Here is a 6409-nt window from a genome sequence, read left to right as displayed (position 1 = left end):
GTGTTACTAGTGGATTCTGGAAGTGCACATTCTTCATTTGTATCTGCACTCGATGAAAATATGTGGTGTGGATAATTTATCTTTCTCACCACGGTCAACAATTTAAGCTCATTAGTAAGTTAACGAGAAGTTTTAATTAGTCTCGTTCTCTTTTTGAGTAATACCATTGCAATATGAACACACTCAAGTATTTTATTCCCTTTTGAGTAATACCATTGCAATATGAACACACTCAAGTCTGGGCCATTTTCTGGCTAAAATTTCCAGCAGCATAACAGTATAAAAGAGTTATATGGCAATGGACGAATAAGGATTGTGATGAACAAAAAGTCAAGACTACCAACTGCGAGAGATATGTTCCACAACAAAAATTGAACACGACAGCAACTCAGCTATTCTGACACCATGACAAACTAACTAAGCCGTGAATGATTTCGTCTTGCTACTCGCCACCATCTTTCCTTCTTCAGCAACTGAATATCGACGGGTCATCGACGCACCTCTCCTGGAGATGAGCCCACAATGCTCATCAACCCAGTGGCCATCATCTCTTTGTTGCCATCCACCTGGTAGTCCTTGATTGAAGCAAATACCGACTGCTACTCCTTCCTGTCAGAGTGAAATTCAGGGCACGCATCAGATTATCAGTGGCACCTACTCAAATATAATTTGAAGCGTAGGGTATTGTTTCACTATGGTGTGAGGTCATATATAGCATACTGTAGGGGAGATGATTCCGGTGACGAGGCGAGGCCGGTCTTCATGGCAAGTCCAAGATATGTCAGATCGAAGAGCAGTTTGTCCCACGAGGGGCAATTCAAGCCACATTTAAGTGACCTAATCTGCGGCGGAAGCTCAGTCTTTGTTGTTCTCCTACGATGCTGATGGCATGGTTCTGCGCTTTGAACAGGAAGACGAGCAGGGTGGATACGATGACGGACGCCAAGGGAGCACACACTGAGATCCAGAACAACTTTGGCCATCTCATGCTCTGCACATACACACGCACGCATAATATCAGATGAACAAGTATTACTGCAGAACTGAGAATCAGTGATTGAAAAAGAAGAAACAGATCTGATTTTAGGATCTAGAAATGGGAAATTTTGTATCAGTTTCAGCATAGACAAACCCATAGCAAAAGCAGTCCAGAATGAAGTGAGATGGGCAGGGTTGCCACCAGCACCGGCTATCAAGAACTTTACTACTAAGAATGAACTGAGGTAGACTCAACAACTGAAAGGAGTAGATGATTTAATTTTAGGTTCTGGAAATGGGACGTTATCTGTCAGTTCCAGAGCGAAAGCAGAGTGAAACAGGGTTGTTACCAGCACTGGGTACTCAAGTGCTCAAGACCTTTACTGTCCCCAGCTAATATTTCATTTGGAAAGAGGTCAGTGCTGAAAGAATATGTGACTGCAGAAGTATAGAGCAAAGTTCAGACTTTGCAAACTTTGCAGGTTGAACAAGTACTTGAATTGTGTGAATTTCTTAATTTTCTTTGTCAAGACCATTTTGTCGAGGCACCAAAATTAGTTTGCCTTGAGAGGCGCAACGCTATTCCTCTATGTATAGCTAGCATATATAGATCAAGCAGTAGCAGTAGCAGTTGCACAATTATGGACTTGGCAAGCTTAATTTCTGAAGCCAGCACGCATGGATTCAGTCATACAGCAAGAATGCAGATTTGATTTTAGGTTCAAAAAATGAAAAAATATGTGTAAGTTTCAGCATACACCAACTCACCAACCCGTAGCAGAAGCAGTTAAGAATGAACTTGGTTAGACAGGATTGCCACCAGCACTGGCTGTTAAATGTATGGCTCGAAACCCTTATTGTTCCTAATTTTCATCTGGAAAGAAATCAGCTCCCTCGAAACAAAATTTAGCTACAGAAGTAGAGAATAAAGATGAGATTTCTCAAATTTAATTGTGTGAATTTAATTCCCAAATTTTCCCTTTTTTTTGTCAGAGTCGAGGGACGAAATTAGTATGACATTGAGAGTTACACCAGTATTCCTCTATAGCTAGCATAAAAGATCAGTAGTAGTTGCACTAGACGGCCTTTAGGGCGCTTGATTTCTCAAGCCAGCACCTATAGGCTACAGGTTCAGTCATTCAGCTGTTTAGCTGATGTGTCAAGAATGCGGGTTCAGTGAACTTAAGGTCACAATAGCTAGCTGCACGACGTACCCTGGTATGTACTCCTAAGTAGCATTTGGTGTTTTTCGCGCGTAGGACAGCAGGCGATCAGCGCCGGTCATTGTGACAATTGAAGAAAGGGAGCGCGCGGGTGCAGGTACGTACCACATGTCTGGCCACAAGCAGAAGCACCAGAAAGCATGCCCTCATCAATATCGTCTGCGAGGACCACTGCACATATACACGACATCAAGCATCAGTCAAGCATGCACACCATACATGCATATGGTTCAGTGTTAGCTAGATGGATGGGTGGATGGATGACCTCGTTGGTGTGCTGGAAGACGGATGCCATGACGGGGACGATGCCCAGCAACTGAATATCAACGGGTCATCGACGCACCTCTCCACTTGTGCCAAATACAAAACCAAGTGTTGGCTACAGCTACAAATGTACTACCACCCCCTGATCACCATCAAACTCTCTCCACGCTTACATACAAGTGTTAAGGCTGCAAGGAAAACAAAAATATTAGATAAGTGCGCAAGTAGTTCCAAAAGACAAGAAAAATATCACCTTTCTCACGGAATGATGTTTGAAAACTACTCCCTCCGTCCCATACTATAAGATTGTTCTGCAAGCTGCTTTAGCTTGTAAAACGATCTTATATTATGGGACGGAGGGAGTAGATTTTACAATGCAAAAGAGGCAGGGTCAGAAGAAAAGTCCAAGGCAGAAGTAGTTTTTTGTTTACAAGCTACATAATAAATCTAAAATAACCACTTAGTTTTGATAAAACAAAGAGGTAGGATTTTCATAGCATGAAGTATCTATAGTATAGTAATTCCGAAAATAAAATTGCTGTAAAAAGGCAAGAGTCATAGGAAACAAAGCTTTAGAAGAGCTTGTGCACTCAGCAATCAAAAAGGTTCTTCCATAGATAATAAGCTCAAACAAATAATAGGGCAACAAAGAAGCCAAAACCATGAGGCAATCTAAAACACTTTGGATCATGTTTTATACATAACAAAAAGAAGAGATCAAACTAGAAACTGGATCACACTTTGGAGTCCATCCAAAATAATCATTTGTGTGGAGAATTAGTAAAAGCAAACGATGCAGTGGAGCATAATGTGAGACATGTCTAACAGAGAAAATGCTTGGTATGCAGCTTTCACATGCAAGTAGACCAAAACAAATCAGAGAACGTCGACTATGTTCATCAATCATAGGCAATAAATTGAAAACAAGCAGATGTAACAGTAAATACGAGTTCCAAGTCTAGTTTCCACTAATTGATAAAAACACACCTAAATTAGATCTCAGGGGCTAAATCCACTCAAACGGTGAGCACCACCACAGCCCAAAAAAACTAGAAATTGCCATGGCGAACTTACCACGGCACGATGGCTGTGGACATTACCACGGCATGATGGCCGTGGACACACAGAGCAGAAGAGAAACAGTGACACTAATTATCACAACAGACCATCACTACAGCCTCAAATCCCAAAAATAAAGCACAAACAGATAGATAGCAAAGAAAACTATGCATTGACAAACAAGATGCCTCCACATGAACTTTAACGAGATCCTGGCTACTGCAATACTAAAATAGTAACCAGGGATACCATATCCAACAGTGCAGGTGGCTTTTAGAACCAAACAACCAGAGGAGAAAAACTGGCGGGATTACAAGTGCCTAACCAAATACTAAAGCGGAACTTGCAAAAATGAACTTGAAGCCAAATAAGCAAGAGTAGAAGTGGAGGTGCTCAGTTTAATAATTTTGAATGGTTTGAGCTTGTCTTCACTAGTAAGCACATACATCAGGTTAACGAGAAAAACATCACCGCAGCCTCCAAATGTAGAAACAAACTTAGATCAGAAACAGAAAAGGGCCAGAGCAAAATAATTCTTTTTCCTTAAGCAACAATAGAAATGGAGGCGCTCAGTTTAATACTTTTGAATGGTTTGAGTTTGTCTTCATCAGTAAGCACATCTCAGGTTAACGAGAAAAACATCACCGCAGCCAGCAGATTTTGTAACAAACTTAGATCAGAAACAGGGAAGCAACAGATCAAAAAGGTCAGGTCAAAGAGAAACATATCACCACACCCTCTATATTTCGTAAAAAAAGATCATAAACAGAAAGGGAACACAGCAAAAAATGGGCCTCTTCTAAGCAAAAGTAGAAGTGGAGGCACTAAGTTTAATAATTTTGAATGTTCTGCATTAGTGAGCACGTCTCAGGTTAACGAGAAAGGCATCACTGCAGCCTCCAAATTTCATAACAAATTAAGATCAGAGGCAGAACAAGAACATAGCAAAAGGAAGTTTCTTTTCTAAGCAAGAGTCTAAGTGGATGCGCTCAGTTTAATAGTTTTGAATGGTTTGAGTTCGTCTTCATTAGTAAGTACAACTCAGGTTAACGAGCAAAACATCACTGCAGCCTCCAAATTTCATAACAATTTTAGATCTGAAACAGAAACACAACCAAAAAAATAAATAACCCTCATCCTGTTAAATCCAATCAGGATAACCAAGGCTTCGTATAGATTTATAATTTTGAATGGATACATATTATCCTCATAGCTGGCCTCAGGTTAACAAGAAGAGCATCATTGCAGCTAGGCAACTAACCAGTGTAAGAAGCACATAATTTGTTTGACGTGGAATAAGCAAACATGTAATTTGTACTGTGAAAGTTTCTCAACAAGAAGGGCAGCTGATAGCAAAGCTGCTCAGTACATAGTTTTGAATGGGTATATTATCCTCATAGTAGGTCTCAGGTTAACGAGATGTCCATCATTGCAGCCATCAGGCCAGACAAAAAACATTGTCTGCGGAAAAGAAGCAAACAATACTCACTGAAGCGTAAAAAATTCTTAAAAATGATACCAAAGCTGCTCAGTTTACATAGTTCTGAAAGGACATATTATCATCATAGTGTGTCTCAGGTTAACGAGAAAACTATCATTGCAGCGAACGAAGATAATAAGCGAAGTAGTACTCCCTCCATCCGGAAATACTTGTCGGAGAAATGGATGTATCTAGACGTATTTTAGTTCTGGATACATCCATTTAGCCACAAGTAATTCCGGATGGAGGGAGTACTGTTTTTAGTGTGAATTTCTGTGTGCACAACAAAACAACAGTAGCAACAAAGCACACGAGCATACAGAAGACAAGATAACAAATATTCAGAGCCATTGGAACTGGAGGGGTTCAGAATCAGATGAACAATCATGAAATCATCATCATATATATAGCAATATAAGCATTACCGCAAATCTAGTTAGCTATGGTCCATGGCTACCACATGACCACAATAATCAACTCGCCTAGCTGCAATGCCTTGACGGAAAGATGCGACCACGATGTCTAGACCAATAAACCACTGGAATTGGTGCCCTTGCACCTGAACCGAACCTAAAGTTGTCGCATTTGTGCTTCAGGGAGGAAACGAACCTGAAGGAAGGGAGGAGAAGAGAGCAGAGGACTTACTCCCTGCGTTGGAGGGTGGAGCTTGCTGGGGCCGAGGTCGGCGGTGAGGAGGAGATGGGCGAGAGAGGGGGAGCAGCCAGCCACGCATCTCGTCGTCGGGAGGAGTGGCCGCCAACTCCTCCTCTCCCGGTGCAGCAGCGACTGTGGAGGAGCATCTCCGTCCTACTCGACGAGCTGCACGACGGTGCCGCGGAGGTAGCTGAGTTGCCCGGCGAAGATGTGCGCGACGGGCTTGAGGTTCGTGTCCCCCGCCAGCGCCGCCCCCACGCCGTTCGGGGCCAGCCTCGCCGACGCCATCGTCTGTAGGTTGGAGTGGTGCGGATCTGAACTCGAGGAGAGGAGATTTCGGGGTCGTCAGGAATGGCGACGGGAGTCGAAGGGGATCCTTCCGCCAAGGGAGAGAAGGTGGTGAGGGGAGGGCAGGGAGGGTGGGCGGCTGTGGGTAGCACGGCGACGAGGTGGCCGGTGGGTGAGGCGGCGGCGGCGATGTGGGTGGGAATCGGGAGAGGAGAAGAAACAGACAGAGAGTGGGCTTGGGCTCAGACTAGCTACAATGGGAAGTGAAAATATCTGGTACTCCCATACTTGGGGTACTCCCGGTACTTCAAGTTAAAAAACAAATCTTAAATGTTTCCAAAAATTCGAAAAAAAATGTAAATGTTCGCAAGGAGTGTGTTTACAACCCTTGAAAAATTTCAGGTCTAAACTCGAAATGTACATTGAGAAACAAAAATGTGAAATCCAGATGTGAATAGTGTCA

The 6409-nt window shown here is 42.8% G+C and overlaps 1 long non-coding RNA gene across 2 annotated transcripts; it reads right to left on the bottom strand.

Annotated features, from left to right (window-relative positions):
* Positions 1 to 237: 237 nt before the first annotated feature.
* On the bottom strand, positions 238 to 6205 carry LOC123190699 (uncharacterized). 2 transcript variants are annotated; one of them, XR_006496503.1, is made up of 5 exons: positions 5650 to 6205; positions 2467 to 2653; positions 2193 to 2372; positions 721 to 991; positions 238 to 609 (listed from the first exon to the last, which is right to left on the bottom strand). It is a non-coding gene; the product is annotated as an uncharacterized lncRNA (long non-coding RNA). The 2 variants fall into 2 exon arrangements; XR_006496502.1 differs by having other exon boundaries at positions 2307 to 2372; positions 5650 to 6199.
* Between the last annotated feature and the right edge of the window lie 204 nt (positions 6206 to 6409).

The sequence above is a fragment of the Triticum aestivum genome, chromosome 2A (genome assembly GCF_018294505.1).
Source record: "Triticum aestivum cultivar Chinese Spring chromosome 2A, IWGSC CS RefSeq v2.1, whole genome shotgun sequence".
Classification (NCBI taxonomy): Eukaryota; Viridiplantae; Streptophyta; class Magnoliopsida; order Poales; family Poaceae; genus Triticum; species Triticum aestivum.
This window is presented reverse-complemented; position numbering and strand designations above follow the sequence as displayed.